Source organism: Mastigoproctus giganteus, chromosome 2, assembly GCF_048544385.1.
Source record: "Mastigoproctus giganteus isolate SK-2022 chromosome 2, ASM4854438v1, whole genome shotgun sequence".
In the NCBI taxonomy this organism is placed as follows: Eukaryota; Metazoa; Arthropoda; class Arachnida; order Uropygi; family Thelyphonidae; genus Mastigoproctus; species Mastigoproctus giganteus.
Window position 1 is genome coordinate 211,914,534 of NC_143576.1, and position 17,531 is coordinate 211,932,064.

The following is a 17,531-nucleotide window of genomic DNA, read 5'->3' on the forward strand; positions in this document are numbered from 1 at the left end:
GAAGTGTCTTGCAAAAGCAGCAAGGCTTTTGTCTCGGAATCTGTTCGATTCATTACGACTGTTCGACGTCCTTTATCTGCCGGTGGGATGACGATGGATGAGTCTTGTTTCAGTGTCTTAAGGGCAGAAATACCCTTGACAGGTGTGACCTACAGACACATGGCCACGTAACGACCAACAGAAATATCCAAGGTAATGACTCAGCCGCGAGCGCCTTTATCCCATACTACCCAAACTACCCAGGCTTCAACATCCAACAGTTAATCACGCACTTCACGTACAAGATTGGCAGTACACGCCCTCATGCTCCATTCTTAACTGTCAGTTTAACTGAGGAAGGTTGACAAAACAACTGAAAGCTTTTTGTTTGTATGTATCTAATCTGATATATGTATATTTCCCATTATTAAAGTTGTCACAATCTATTTTTGTATCCGTTTTCGCTCTGTGTTACAGTAATGTTAGCTTCATAATGAATCCAGTACGCACAGGCCTCTTTAATCATGATATTTTTGATATTTGACTACTTTTTTTATAAAATGCTTTCATGGAAGTCATGCGTGGATTTCTGTACCGATGGTGCTCTATCAATGATAAAGTCCATCAGAGGTTTTATTTCATTTGTAGAGAAAGAATATCCGAATGTGATGTTTACTCATTTCTTTCTGCTCAGAGTCGCTTGTTGAAGAACACAAAGGCAATGAGTTGAAATCAGTGTTAGATCAAGCTCTATTAATGGTCAGGTACATTAAATCAAGACCACTAAAAACCCGTCAGCTTTGTAGAGCCATAGATGTTAAGCATGAATATTTAATTTTGCATACAGAAGTAAGATGGATGTCAAGGGGGAAAGTATTGTTTCGCGTCTATGAACTAAAAGAAGAAATTAAAATTTTCTTTCAACCAGAAGAAAAGAACATTTTTTACGAATAATATGTTGTGCTGTGCGAGGCTAGCTTATCTAGCGAAAATAACCATCCATTTGAACATCTTGAATACCAGTATGCAAGGACGCAATTATAACATCCTTACTTCTACAGACAAGCTACTGGCATTTAAGAAAACACCGTTGATTTGGCTGAAAAGAACAAGAAAGGGAAATCTTCATGTTTCCGTTAATATCTAAAATCAATAAAAAGCATATTACTGCTGTCGTAAACGATCACTTAGAAGCATTTGAAAACAACATTGAAAAATACTTTGCATCGCTAAATATAGTTTTGACTGGGTACGAAATCCTTTGTATCCGTCTCATCTAGCATGGGTTCACAGTGATTACTATTAGCATCAGTTTCAGGTGATTGAAGTCTTAAAATGAAACATACTGAAGTCCCCCTAGATGCGTTCTGGATTTCAGAGGTGAGTTTCCTGAAATTTCAAATCGAGCCTTAAGAATTTTATTGCAGTTCTCCACTACTTATTGGTCATCATTGTCCTTGTCTTTCTCATGCCACCCTCCAGCTCGGTGTTAGTCCAACCTATGACCCCAAAGGAGTATGTTTGCACTAGGTCTGCATAGGTGTTTATGGCTTTAACTGTGTTCCCTCCGTTCAGCTTTGCTTTCACTAGGCGTCTGAGTCTCTGATGGTATTTTTCGGTCAGGCAGGCCTTAATTTCCTTGTGCAGTAACTGCTGAGCCTGCATCATCCCCAAGTATTTATAGCCCTCTCCCTCTACCATGGCTTCGATCTCTTTACCAGTCTGCAGCAGGTAGTTTCGGTTGACTAATTTTCCCTGGTACAATCCGTGGGTCTTGCATTTGTCTAGACCAAATTCCATCCTAATATCATTGCTGAATTCTTCGGTGATCTGGAGTAGTTGCTGGACGTGCTTCTCGGTTCCCGCGTAGAGCTTGATGTCATCCATGTACATTAGGTGGGTGAGGGTGCGCAGGTTCTTTCCTTCTTTGAGGTTATATCCGTATTTGCTACTGTTGAGTATGGTGGATAGCGGGTTAAGTGCTAAACAGAACCACAGTGCGCTCAGAGAATCTCCCTGAAAGATTCCTCTTCTGATGGGGATTGGTCTGGCTGTGATGTTCTCGACCTTAATAGTGGTACTCCATTTCGCCATTGTTGCTTCTAGGAGGTTTGTCACTATCGGATTGACCTTGTAGTAGATCTCCAGGGTCTCTATTGGCCAGCTATGAGGCACGGAGTTGAAGGCCTTGCGGTAATCGATGTAGACTGTGTACACGTTTCGGCGCTTCTTGTAGGCTTGCTCCATAACCGCGGCATCTATGGTTAATTGCTCCTTGCATCCTTTGCTCAGCCGCTTGAATCCTTTCGGCTGTTCGGCCGTTATGTTCTGGCTCTCCAAGTGGTCTGATATATCTTCCTGGTTAGGCAGCTGATCAGTATCTTGTACATTATTGGGAGGCATGTGATTGGACTGTATTTCGCGAGGTTTCTTGTGTCTTCATCTCTAGGCTTCAGATATGTGACTCCTTCAGTGAGAAACTTCGGGATTGTCTCTGGATGCCTTATCATTCGGGTGAACTGCTCTGCCAGGTGCTTGTGTGTGCAAGTGAGCTTCTTGTACCAGTAGTTGTGGACGTTATCTATTTTTGGAGTTCGCCAGTTGTGAGAGTTCTTGATCGTCCGTTTTATTTCTTCTTCCCGAATCTCCCGCCCCTCTCATTTCTTGTACGTCCTTGGTTTTCTTGCGTTCTAGTTCTATCCACGGGCTCGTCTGTTATGTCTTACTTCCCTGCTCCATATGTTTCCTCAGAACTCCTCAATCGTCTTCTGTTCGGGTGGGTCCCTTCCCTTCTTTCCCGTCTTCTCCGAGACACCTGTAGAAGCCTCTTTGGTCCTCATCGAGGATTCGGTTGTTTATTTTCCTCTTGGAGCTCTCTTTGTATCGGTGTAGTCTCTTTCCGAGTGCAAGGAGGTTCTGCTTCAATATGTCCAAGTACTCTCCTATTCTCTGATTTTTTGTTTCATGTTTGCTGTGGACGCTGTCTCTCTTCAGGATGCTCTTCACTTTTCCAATTAATTTCTTACTCCTATTGCCCCGTTGGTACTTGGTCAATTGGCCTGTCTTGACTTAATTCTTCTGTCTTCTGCTGAAATCTTCTTTCCCAAGCTGACGGTTCCTTCTGTTTACGGTTCTTCTGCTGCTGGTATCTCGTTTCTCTTCCATTAATTCGCGTGGCTGCTACCGCAGCACAATACACGGCTGTGTGTATGGCCTCCAGTGTTTCACCATTGCTGTCGAGGTAATGCGGTATTATGTGCCGATTGAGGTGGTCAGTGACTCTCTTGTGACTGTTCTATTCGGCCCCTGCTTCGGTATCACGTGAGTCTTTGTGGGGTCCATTCCTTTCCTTTGAATTCTGTTAGGGCCTTCTTCCACTCGTCCTCTATTCTGGATATCATGACATCGTCTCTTTCCACTTCAGCTGATGTGGGGTATTTCTTCTTGCTCTTCCTCCTCTGGTTCGGTGGTGGTATGTTCTTCCTCCTCTGGTTCCGTATTCTTTATCCTTTGTAGTTGATCGCTCACGTCCTGCTTGATTTTTTCCAAGATTGCAGGAGCTATCAGGTTCTTCGTGACGACGGTCCTTCTCTGGTTCGCTATTCACTGTTCGGTGACCTGAATATCCGGGAATCGTTCCAGCCACTTGGTTTGTAATCTCGCCCTGTAAATTGCAATATCGGTCTCCTGCTTCGTTATCTCGTAGTATGTTTGCATGATGTACGTATTCATTTCGACGCTCCACTTCATGCGCTGGCGTTTTGTCCCTTCCTGGGTGGTCACTTGCGCAGGAAGCACTTCCAGTTGGTGGGACTGGATGGTTTTGCCCTTCTCTTGTGGTAGCCATTCGAGGGATAGCGCCACTATAATAATAATCATTATTATAATTATTATGATTATTATTATTATTAGCCATATGGTGCAAGGAAGCCTGAGGCTTATGCTGCACCAGCCTGAAAAAACAATTCCCGAGTTACCCTGAGAGAGAGAGAGAGAGAGAGAGAGAGAGAGAGAGAGAGAGAGAGAGAGAGAGAGAGAGAGAGAGAGGGGGGAATCACCAAGCCAGAAGAATGATGATATCCAGCTCAGGACCCTGGGTTTACCAAGCCCATGCTCACCAGATGTGAGCCCCTGGTGTTGTACGTATGTACAAATATACGTATATGTATTTGTACTATATATGTATGGATGTATTTGTATGTATGTATATATGTATGTATTTATATGTAAACGCGTATTTGTAAACCCCTGGCATCACCATGTCGGGACTCAATAAATTGTATATATATATCTTATACTGCAATTAAAGATTCTATTCTATATTCAGTTTTATGAATATACTTAGGTGTCAGTGTCCCTAAATATTTTGTTGTCATTGTAGGATTTTAGGCGCATCAATGCCTTAGATCATATTGCGCCATATACTGTATGTTATGTCCATAAATTGCATGTATTTTGTCTGTTTTCTGGATGAAGAACCAGAATTTCTGGTAGAAAAAACCATGCAACCTTCGGTGGACAGTGACTAATTCAGCCACATTGTGAAAAAAGCCAATAAAAACGCACAAGTGACGAGATTCGAACCAAAGCCTTTTCCACTCGGAGTGGGGAGGCCGGTGCTTATACATACATGCTACACGCGAGGGCAAATATATTTTGTAAAAAAACTTGTATTATTTGGATGCTTTCTGGATAAAGTTTCTATTGAGTTATCCCTGTATACTCATGAAACAAATTTTATTTGTCTTTTATAAAATGTTATTTTATTCACGCACAACTTAATACATTATCGTAGACTGTCTTCTACGAAAATGTATTACGGGGTACGTGAATAAAGTTTAACTAATACACCTCAGCGACTCTAAGGTATGTTGGCGTCCTAAGCAATTCCTATTTGTAGCACTCCTCATCTGAGGCGCTTGTAATACGCGGGCGCCGTAGCGACCATACATTATAGGTACTCCGATGGTGTGCTTATCTTGTTTTCCCCGTCTTAGTATACAAGAAATATTTATTTTTATTTATTATGCGAAAGCTTATTATTATATGAAAAGTTATTAATATAAAAATAAGCATACATTTATAGCGAATTAATAAATACATATACAGTGTATATATAATATTTCCGAATACCCTTCGAAAGGACTTTGCATTCCATCGGTTGACAAGCACGAGTCTGCATATATTATACAAAAATTATTTAAGTCCATGTCATAATTTAAATTTTTGTCTTTTGGCCAGCATATTGAATTGTGAGAAGAGAGAGGGAAGTACAAAAAAAAAGTCTTTCTTAATGAAAAATTTGCTGTGGGTGTACACTTGCCAAAATCTAAATTTCCACTCGATGTCATGTCTTAAAATAACCTTTACTTTGAGGCGCGGTAATGCAAATAGAACGATGATCGGAAGTAAATATAACCTTGATCTTGGGTAAAGTAAATATAACCTCCAGTTATTCAGATATATCAGGAACTTGTATAGTTTTCTCCAGTTTATTATTGGTTGATGATTTTTATAACTCTTTCGTTATACCTTAATCGATTTAGATGTCAATTCAATTGTCTATTTTCTTTAGCATGTTTAGATAACCCTAAAAAACATTAAACCTAAAATATAACCCAGATAACTCTAAAAAAAGACCCTTATAAAGAAATGCCTAAACTAAAAAAAAAACCTAAAATTCTCTGAATAGTTGTTCAGTGAATAAAATATACAAAGTGTGTCTGAAACGTTTTAGGACTACATTCATAAAAAATCGAAATCGGGAAAAAAAATATTACCATTTAATTTTCAAAGTAGTAGTAGTGGCATGTGATGCAAGAAAGCAAGTGTATGAGCTTACGCAGCATCAGCCAAAAAAAAAAAAAATCACACCATTCCCTCCAAATACCTGTCCAGTTCCTCCTTAAATTTATTCAACGTATCAACTTCCACAATGACAGATGGAAGTTTGTTCCAGCAATTAACCACCCGCTGGCTAAAGGCAAATTTCCGCACATCTATTCTACATCTGTCCTTTCTTAATTTGAATTTATGCCCCCTTAGGTTCGTAATCTGAACAAGTGGAAAGATCCCATCAGAATTCAGCGTGCTCAACCCATTCAAGGCCTTATACACCTCAATCAGATCACCGCGCAGGTGCCTAGTCTCCAGCCACTGCAATCTGCAGAACTTAAGCCTCTCTTGGTAAGAGGATCATTTCATTCCCCTCACCAATCTTGTTGCCCTTCTCTGTACACGCTCAAGCAAATCTACATCCTTCCTAAAATGAGGGCTCCAGACCTGTACGCAGTACTCAAGGCGTGGCCTGACCATTGCCTTATACAGAGGGGACAATCACATCCTTTTGAGTATGGGCTTGGCACACCCAGGGTCCTCAGCTGGATATCATCATTCTTCTCTTTCTTGGTGATTTCCTTCTACTTCTCTCTCTCTCTCTCTCTCTCTCTCTCTCTCTCTCTCTCTCTCTCTCTCTCTCTCTCTCTCTCTCTCACACACGCACACACACACAGGGTAACTCAGAAATTTGTTTTTGGCTGGTGCAGCATAAGCCTCAGGTTTCCTTGCACCATATGGCTAATAATAATAATAATAATAATAATTTTCCCTGCTAGCAAAATTCCTATATATCATTGACAAAACCCCATGACCTGCTCTGGCAGCCTGTCTGCATTGCTCAGAAAATTTCATATTTGACTGCACAATTACTTCCAGGTCTTTTTCATTTTCTACCACCTTAAGTGTAGTACCACACAGTTGATACGTTTCTCTGGGGTTACTTCTACCCATATGCAGTACTTTGCATTTGTCAAGGTTAAACTACAGTTGCCGCTTCTTAGCCCATCTGCCCAAAATTTCTAGATCCTGTTGCAGTAGCACACTGTCATTACTGTCATTAACAACCCTGCCAACCTTTGTATCATCTGCAAACTTCGACACTAAGCCTGATATACCTTCATCAATATCATTAATAAATGTACAAAACAACAGTGGACCCAACACCGAACTCTGTGGGACTCCACTAATAACATTAGTCCACGAATAGCAGCACCCATTGATTACCACCCTCTGTCTTCTCGCACTTAACCATTCTTTTATCCATTGTAGCAACTTACCCTTAATACCATTCTGCTCCAATTTGTACAATAGTCTTCCATGCGCAATAGTGTCAAAAGATTTCCTGAAATCCAAATATATGATATCAAAATTATTTTTTGCATCCAGTTCCTTTGTAACCACATCATAATATCCTATCAAATTTCGCAGACAAGACTTTCCCTTAACAAACCCATGCTGTGTCTGAATTATTGCTGAAGTCTTGTCTAGATGATCCTGCAATGCATCTTTAACCAGCGACTCCATTATTTTCCCCGAACAGAAGTTAAACTAACTGGTCTGTAATTACTCGTGTCACCCTTCGATCCCCCTTTGTGAATTGGGGATACATTTGTATATCTCCAGTCCGTGGGAACCTCCCCTGAGTCCAAGGATTTTCTCATAATTATGGCTAAGGGTTTGCTTAGTTGCTTTGCCGCCTCCTTTAATATAATTGGATAGATCCCATCCACCCCAGGTGCTTTTCTTATGTTTAACTTCAACAATTTCTCCTCCACTTTGCTCTCAGTTATTACAAAATCATTAAGTATCCTGCTACAATTTGATAACCTTCTTCCATTTTCAAACTGTAATAATTCCTCACGTGTGAATGTAGATGCAAAATACTCATTCAGTTTGTTTGCTATCTGGGCAGGATCATCAACAGTCGAACCATCGATGTCAAGTGGGCCAATCATATTCATCCCCTTCCTTTTAGAGTTTATATAAGTAAAGAAATCCTTGCTGTTTTTCTTAGCATCTTTTGCCAAGGATTTCTCGTAATCTGCCTTCGCCTGCCTAACCTCCTTTGTGACCTGATTACAGACTAGCTTATATCTGCCATAGGCTTCTGAGTCACTTGATAATTTATATGCATCCCATGCATTTTTGTTCTCTGTTACGAGTCTCATTAGTTCATTTGACAACCATTTAGGCCTAAGCCTTGAACAATATTTCTTAATAGGTATGAAACTTTTAGTAGCATCCACGATTAATTCCTTGAATGCTTCCCACTTAGAATGTACTGTTGGTAACATCGTCAGTGATCCCACTGTACAGAATTTAAAAACTGTCTGAGACCACTGTACTCACCTTTACAGAAGCAAAAACCCTTTCCTTTAGCCCTGATGGTAATTATATCTTTAAGTAAATCCCACATCAGTACACTGTGATCACTGCCACCTATTGAGTGGTTCTTTTATCTGCAGATTCTTAATACACGAATGATCACTGGTGATAACCAGTACATCCATCGTAACTCCATACATCTCTTTGCACTCGCGTACAGCTTCTGAATGGCTCTGTGGAACTGATCTTGTGGAAATATGTTTAAGTCCCTCGTCATGCTGGTTTGGATATCTGAAATGCTGTCAAAATGGTGCCCCTTCAGGTGGAGTTTCGCTTTGGGGAACAGAAAATAATCAAGATGTGCCAAATCCGATTAATAAGGGGAATGGTGAAGCACAGTGTAGTGTGTTTAGTGTCAAACGGCACCAGGGGCTTCCCCCCATCTCCGCAATGGTAAAGCACAGTAATACCATTGCGTGCTAGAAAAAATGCTTGACGAGGGTCGCATTCTGTGTGAAGGTATATTTTCGTGAAGAAAGAACTTGACTCGGCCGTGTCTGGCCCAGCACGCAGAATTATTTTAAACAGTCTGTAAAATAGCTGTTCTGTAAAATTCATAGTTGACTGTCTCTCTTTCCCGTACAAATTCTTTGTGCACAACTGGAGCCAATAAAAATAAATAAATAAAAAACCCACCAACATCATTTTGGTTCGAGAATTTTGGAACCAGAGTTTCTTCGGCCTGCTAATTTTTTCTAACCCATGCAGCTGAATGTCCTTTTGTTTCTTACGCAAAGCACGAGGATTCATCACCAGCTATGCTTTTTTTTAAAAAAAGTGTGGATCTCAGTCTACCGTCTCAATCAAATAGTAGTAGTATTATATAATGCAAATATTATATAATTAAAGTACTGTATTATATAATGCAAGTAATAGCTATAGCAAAGAAGCCAAAAGCTTTTGTTGCACTGGCCGGAAAAAAAAACAAAACAAAAAAAAAAAGAGTAGTTGAAAAAACAAAAATTATTTGCTTCTCTCCTCACGTATGTAATCGTCCAGTTGACCTTTGAATTTATTCAAACTATCAGCCTCAACTACCAGAGAAGACAACCTGTTCCAGCAATCAACTACTCGCTGGCTAAACTTCCTTCAATCTAGTCTAAACCACTTCTCCTGTAATTTGAATTTATGGCCTTAAACAGTGAAACTATGACCTCCATATCTCTACAGTAGAATGTTCGATAAATCATCGATAGGACACCATGGGCTTTCTTGGCTGTCTGTTCACACTACTCAGAAAATTTCATATCTGCTCATATTATAACTCCCAGATCTCTTTCTTCCTCTACTCTTTTTAATTCAATTCCACCAAGTGTATAATTTATTTTGGGGTTGCTTTTAAGTCATCCTGAAGGAGCTCTGCTTTTTTTTTTTTATGAGAACCCAAGGACAAGAGGTATTAGAATCTATAGTGCCGCGCATGGGTTGAGAAGATTAAAGAAGATACTTGTAGATATTAGACTTGAATTTCTGTCGACTGAAATTTTGAGGAAATACGGATGAAGGGAGGTTATTCCAGAAAACTAAACTTGAATGAATAAATGAGGAAGAAGAAAAGTTGGTTCTATAAGTTTGAAGTTCTGCATTAAAATGATGTTGCCTGGCTCCGGCACGTGTTAGAACTGGTTTTGAAGAGCGAGCGGAAATTATAGAAGCCAATTCAGAAGAACATCGGCGACTAAGGCCATATTGCTCCGTATATACTGTCAATAAATTTCATGTGTTTTGTGGTCGAGTTTCTGTTTGCTGGATGAAAAACCATGCTACCCTCTCCTGAGATCTACTAACTTAGCCACGTTGTGAAAAAGGCGCATAAAAATTCCGCACTTCATCGACATCACTCGAACTCAGGTCTTTTCAACTCGGTGTCTAGAGGACAACGATTCTACCATCTGTGCTACCCACGAGGACATAAAAAAAGGGCATCCAGCAGAGACAAAACGCATTTAAAACAAAGAGTGAAGAGACTTTGTTAGCGGTGAGTAATTAATTAACCTAACTGCCCTTTTTTAAAAGAAATTTGGAAGCCTTTTGTACAGAGCGAAGAGCTGTTTGGAAGAAACGTAACGCCGAAAGCAAAGAAGAAAACCTAGTTTTTTGAATGCATAGGAAGCAATATTTGTATTGTGCTTATGCCAAGAGAGATTAGAAGTCAGGCTAAACACCAATAGAGATATATGACCTTGCCTCGAAATCAGTCTCATCTAAGATAAGCGTAAGAGCAGAAGAACCTGTTTTGCGGGATATAAGACAGGACTGACTTTTAGAAGGATTGAAGTCAACTACATTATCTTTGCCCCACTGGAGAATCTCGTCACGCAGCAACTCGTTCCTCCTGCTGCCATCAATGCATATGGTATGAAATGCGAGTACACTTTCCACTTTTTCAAATCTTCGACAATAATCGAACGCAAGGTATTCTTGATGATGTGAAGCTGTCTACTATCATTAGGAGGGACTCGCAGCGGTGTTCCAGTAACAGTTACTGAACTTTTTCGTTGGTCGATTCCGTACGAGACTTGGATGGGTGACCACTCCGCCTATCTTCCTGAACACCTTCCCGCCCTTCGCGGAATCGCCCATACCAGCAAAAAATGTTGGATAGTGCTTCATGTTCGTAAGTTACATTCACCATTGCAACTGTTTAAGTTGCAGTTTTTTCGACTTTAAAACAAAATTTTATCACCACTCCTTGCTCGGTCCTTTAATCCAAGACGACGTGATTTTGCTGAGCCAACTTAAACATGACTTTCCAGTAGAACGCCTTTGTGCACACTGATGAAATTTGGCACAGAGCCAGTTCAGACTTGACAGTGAATAGTTTCGACAGTGGCCAATATATGGGGCTAGTAGTATCGTTTAAAAAAAATCAGTCCTAGAACCTTTCAGACATATCTTGTGCAGTGAATAGTCTTAAAATGTTATCCTTTAGAATTAATAGGTATCAGTGCTTCTGTTTTCCTATGAATATATTTGTAAAACATTCTGACAGCCGATTTTCATACTTCTTCCCCAGTGTCTGAATACTAGAAACTTCTCACTAGTCTTTCTAACGACAACCAAACCTAGTGTAAGTGCTCGGTTATTTGGAAAGTTTCTTTGTTCATGTAATGAAATCTAAAAACTCTGCTTATTGTTAGAATATTATGCTTTCTACATCTTCTTAGTAAGCTTTTTAAACTGTTTAGGCTGCTTTTGCATATTGTTAATAAGCTATAATATTCATCTTTGTAGCTTTGTTAAAATCCGCTCCGCAAACAAAGGGTTATCCATCTTACACGTCATTGCTACAACCCAGTTATTATCTCTTCAGAGAATCGCATCGCCTCTAATTATAGGTGTAGAGCTTGGAAAGAAAAATCAGCTAAAATTCATCGTGAGGCTTCTGTAATCAAACAGAAGTATAGAGAAGAAAGAGGATTTTCAAACTAAACTAAACCGGCTGCATCTAATCAAAAACAAGACTTGCTCATAACGTGAACATTGTCATCGGCATTATATGCTATTTTGAAATGCTATTTTGATGTATACTTCCCTCCAAAAATTATCCCGACACCCTTGTTTTCATAGTCCACTGGACCTTCCTAGAAAAGCAAGTGACTCACAAAACTTGCTCGTCTTATAACTGAAAGACTGGATTCACAGAAAGCCGATCTATAATAAGGCCCTGGGAGAAACAAAAATAAGTTGCAGGGAAGGAACTGCAACCCAGAAGCACAATTACCCAGTTAGATATCATTGAAAGGTTCTTTTAGTAAACACAATAAAATTTTCAGTTAGCTTACCATTGACTCAAAAAAACTGTGCACAAAATAATCATGTAGAAAATAAGTCATGTAGACAAACATGTAGAAAACAAAGAGAGACTACTGTCCAAATTACTGTATATTATAATATGTTTTAAAATAAATTAAAAAATTTTAAATAAAGTTTTATGATTAGAGTTCTACATATTTTTGATCACAAAAAACAAGTGACGAAAGCGTAATACTGTCACGGAGGACTGTGACACTATAGTGCTTTCGGCACTCGTTTGGAGAGGTCTGGGTTCGATTCCTGTCTGTACTGGAAGGATTTCTAATGAAGCCCGTGAACACACTTGCACAGACATAATGCACAATAGCGCCATATGGCCTAAGTCGCTTATGCACCTAAATCCCAACAACAACAACAACAACGTGAAACACACAGAATCTGAAGAAGGGCTGCCAGAGCAGGTCATTAAGTCTTGTCAATGATATTTAGGAATTTTGCTAGCAGGGACAAGGAAGTGATTATCCCGTTGTACAAGGCATGTGTACAAATCTGGAGGCCTCATTGTAGGAAGGATGTAGATTTACTAGAATGAGTACAAAAAAGGGCAACAAGATTGGTGAGGGGAACAAAAGGTTGCTCTTACTAAAAAGGCTCAAGTTCTGCAAATTGCAGCGCCTGGAGACTAGACACATGCGAGGTGATCTGATTGAGGCCTTGAATGGGTTGAGCAAGCTCAATGCTGATGGGATTCTTCCTCTTGCTCAGACTAAGAACCTCAGGAGGCATAGATTCAAATGGAGGAAAGACAGTTGTAGAATAGATGTGCGGAAATTTTCCTTTAGCAAGCGGGTGGTTTATTACTGAAACAGACTTCCATCTCTTTTTGTGGAAGTTGTTGATAGCTTAAATAAATTTAGGGCTGAGCTAGACAGACATTTGGAGTGAATGGATGGGTGAAATGGGAGGGTTATTTTATTTTATTTTATCATTTAAATTTTTTTTTTTTTTTTGCTGATGCTGCATAAGCTTGCTTTCTTGCATTGTATGCCTGAACTAATGCTAATGCTAATACTTCCAATGTATCTGGCATAACGGAAGTGACGACGACGTCACATACAATGTACAGTAGACTGTCGAAATAACGGAGCCCCAAATAACGGAACATTCTAACTAACGGCACGTCGAGATCGGATGTTTACACACAGCGCAGATGTCTTGCGGTGGCGAAAAAAAGAAAACGGCAAGTCACGTAATTACTGTATTTGTTTACGTTCGCCATTTTGAAAGTGAATTCTGTACTGATATTATTATTATTATTATTATTATTATTATTATTATTATTATCCATTTGGTGCAAGGAAGCCTGAGACTTATGCTGCACCAGCCAAAAAAAATTCCCGAGTTACCCTGAGAGAGAGAGAGAGAGAGAGAGAGAGAGAGAGAGAGAGAGAGAGAGAGAGAGAGAGAGAGAGAAGAATGATAATATCCAGCTCAGGACCCTGGGTGTGCCAAGCCCATACTCACCAGATGTGAGCACCCTGGATATCACGGATTATACCTCTGTTTTATATTTATTTTAAATTAAAAACTCCTCGCTATGGCTCCTAAAGTTAATAAAGCTCATACAGCGAAGAAAAGAAGTCGAACAACATTAAAGCTTAGTGACAAACTTGATATAATCTAAACAATTACATTAGGGTCACCTGGAAAGGTTAAGTCATATACCCATGTGCATTGAGTCTGTGAAATGCGTGTATTCTCTGGTCGATTTCCCTGTTTTGCTGGAGGAAAAAACCACAGATTTCGGGGGAAAAAATTTGCTTTCTATGCCTGAGAACGACTAACTCAGCCACGGAGTGAAAAAAGCCCATAAAAGTTTATCGCGTCATCGACGGGATTCGAACCCGAGGCTTTTCCGCCCGATGGGGAGGACGGTGATAATACCACTGTGCTACACCGAAAACCGAACTTGATATAATAAAGAAAATAGAACGGGGCGTAAGCAGAAGTGTATTAATGGCAGAATATAACACTGGATAGTCAACATGTTTATGTTTTTTATGTGCAGTTAATAAAATTGCATTCTTAATCTTTCTATTTCTTATTTAGCCTTATGATTTCTGCATTAAATATATTAAAAATAAAACTTTCTAGATAACGGAAAAATCGAAATAACGGCACCATGAATCCCCGAAGGTGCCGTTATTCTGAAAGTCTACTGTATTATGTGTATGTTGCATATTATGTGTACACTGCCCTACCATTAATATCCGCACACCCCTCCATGGATGGGGAAACAGGTCCTTTGCCTGCAACACGTCACAGAACCTGCTATAAATATGCACACTGGGCTTCGAACAGACAATTTCAAAAATGGGCATGCAAGATGACATGCTCAACAGAATTACCTAAACAGTCCAACAGAATTGATCACCTCAACAAATGCTAGATGCCGATTAACATGTTGTAAGGAGCACGAATCCTGGACTGTAGAGCAGTGGAAAACAATCCTATGGATAGACGAGTCGAGGTTCGCACTCCACCAATCTGTTGGCCGTTCCTCGGTGTGGCGAATGCCAGGGGAACAGTTTCTTCCTGATTGTATCCTCCCAACAATGAAGTTTGGTAGAGGCAATGTCATGGTATGGGTCTCCTTTCATGGTTTGGCATGGGCCCATTAGTCGTTATCGACAAATCCATGAATGCTGTGCAATACCAGAACATGCTGGACAATTATGCACTTCAAACGTTATGGCAATTCTTCGAGGAAGGCCCATACCTGTATCAACAAGACAACGCGCCATGCCATACTGCTCTGGTCGTAACAGAGTGGTTTGGGGACATGGGTGTGGAAAAGTTGGATTGGCCAATCCAGATGCTGATCTGAACCCTATCGAGCATCTTTGGGATGTACTGGATCGTCGGGTACGTGCTCGTGGAGATCGCCCAAAGAACAAGGCCGAACAGGTGGCTGCGTTAAAGGCCGTGTGAAGGAACATATCACCTGAAATTTATAAAAAGCTGGTTGAGAGTATGCCGCAAAGATTGAAGGACGTCATAAAAGCAAAAGGTTTCAGCTTAAAATATTAAATGACACGATAAGAGCTCTTTTTTTTTGTCTAATGGCAAGTGTCCGGATATTAATGGTAGGGCAGTGTATGCTGTATATAACATGGCCGTCATTTCGAACGTCCAATGTCTTATCATACGTACGTCGCGTATGAGTGTCTGTGTATATTTAATTAATGTAAAATTTTTATATTTTAGTTTTTATCTAGTTTTTATCTCTCTGTCTTATCGTTAGCCGTATGGTGCAAAGAAGCTCTAGGCTTTTGCTGCACCGGCCAAAAAAAAAAAAAAAAAAATAATAATATATATGCTCATCAACAAAATTAAGAAATATTAAACCAAAAAATGAAGAAAAACAATTACTGTAACAAAAAGGAATTTTAATAATACATTTATATTTTAGATATATTATTAAAATTATCTAAAATAAATATATTTTAGATAATTTTAATATATCTATTAAAATATATATAATTGTTACGCGCGTTAGCGTATATGAATAATGCACCTATTGTCTTCACTATGGACGTCTGTCCGCGTGTAATAACTCGGCTCCTAGCGGATGAATTTATATGAAATTTTATATTAGTATTAGTAATGGCCATATGGTGCAAGAAGGCCTAAGGCTTATGCTGCACCCAGCTTAAAAAACAAAATAAATAAAAAATAATAATAATAAAATTAAACAAAATAAATAATTAATAAAAGAAGAGGAAATAGACAACCTATGTGTTTCCCTCCTCCCGTATGTAACTATCCAGCTAACCTTTGAATTTCCCCAAACTGTCGGCCTCTACCACCCATGGAGGTACCTTATTCCAGTAATTTATAACTCGCTGGCTAAAATAAAACTTCCTGCAATCCAGTCTAAACATATACCCCCGTAACTTTAATTTATGGCCTGTCCTTATAGAATAATTTATAACTGTGAAAATTTCGTCCTCATTCATTTTATTCATGCCTCTCAGAGCCTTAAACACCTTCTCTTGTATTCACCTTTTCTTTGTATACTGTGCTTTTCATCCAGCTCTACAAACAAAAATTTAACGGAGTGAGGTCTGGAGACCTTAGTGGTCAATGAATGGGACCACCGCGATCGATCCATCGTTCACGGAAAGTTCGATTTAGATATTGCATCATCAGACGGGTATAATGTGCAGGAGCTCCGTCATGCTGAAAGTAGCAAAGTAACCAATCCTTGTAGCCAAGGGAACTTCCTTCAATAGCAGTGAAAGTTCGTTTTGAAGCAATTCTAGGTAAATGGGCCCTCTAAGACGATTTTGTAACACAACAGGCCCATCAACTGATTGTCGATGATACCGCATCACACGTTTATAGAGAAGCGATGTTGAAAATTTGTTTCTACAGTGGCATGTGGTCTTCGTCTGACCACCTATGAGAGTTACTGGTATTGTTGATACCGTCACGGGTGAAAGTAGCTTTATTACTATTATTGGAATTAATCGGCGATTAGCATTTATCCACCTACAAAATTCCAATCGCCGGACTTCGTCTCCTGGTTGAAGGTGTTGCACCCGATGTATGTGAAATGGATAAAACCATGATCACGTAATGTTCGCCATACTTTTGTCTGTGGAACACCGATACGCGTAGAAATTCTTCGTGTGCTAATAGTAGGATTACGTTCCACCGGCTGAAGAATGTGTTCTATTTCATCCACATTTTGTTCATTTGCGCGTTCAGAAGAAATATTATCGCTGGGAACTGTACCAGTCTCGCGCAGTTTAGTGTAAACACTAGTAAACGCTCTTGGATCCGGTATTCTGCTGTTAGGAAATCGTCGGCGGTATTCCCAACAAGCAACAGTAGCACTTCCACCACAAAACCGTAGACATACACCATATCGGCATTTTTACTTGGTCTCTTTCCAGGAAGCTCAGGCGACCTGGAGGAGACTAGCCAGAGAATTATGGGCAGCCTAGCAACCTCCTAGTGGTGTGTGCAGAAAACGTGGGGTCCCTCCAGGGGTCCTGCGGCCAAAGCCTGGAAACCCAACAGAACCCAACACAATACTTTATTTACAACACATAACACTTTCTAGTTTTCACAGTGATAATGTTTGTCTCCACAGAGTTTATATGGCGCAGATGTGGGAAACCACCGGAGGCCCCTTTCCCCTAACACCATGCACACTATAGGTATAGGTATGTTGAGGGTCAGACGGCTCCGGCGTTTTCTCCCATTTCCGCTATGTTCTATGTATCGAGTGACAGTACCCTGTCTATGCCAGAGGTTTAAAAATAATGTATGGGTAATGTGGTATGTAGTTTGTTGTGCCCATTTTTCATCGGGCCTGTTGGCCGCCGGGCCCCTAGTGGGACCCAGCGTTACCATACCTAGCGACGGAGACATCGGCCGGGTGTACCAAGAGACTAATTATACTCTGGCAGGTCATGCCACTTACTTTCCTGAGATTTCGGTGACTAGGACCTAAAATAAAGGTTGGAGCGATCGCAGTTGATTTAGGTAAAATTGCATTTAGA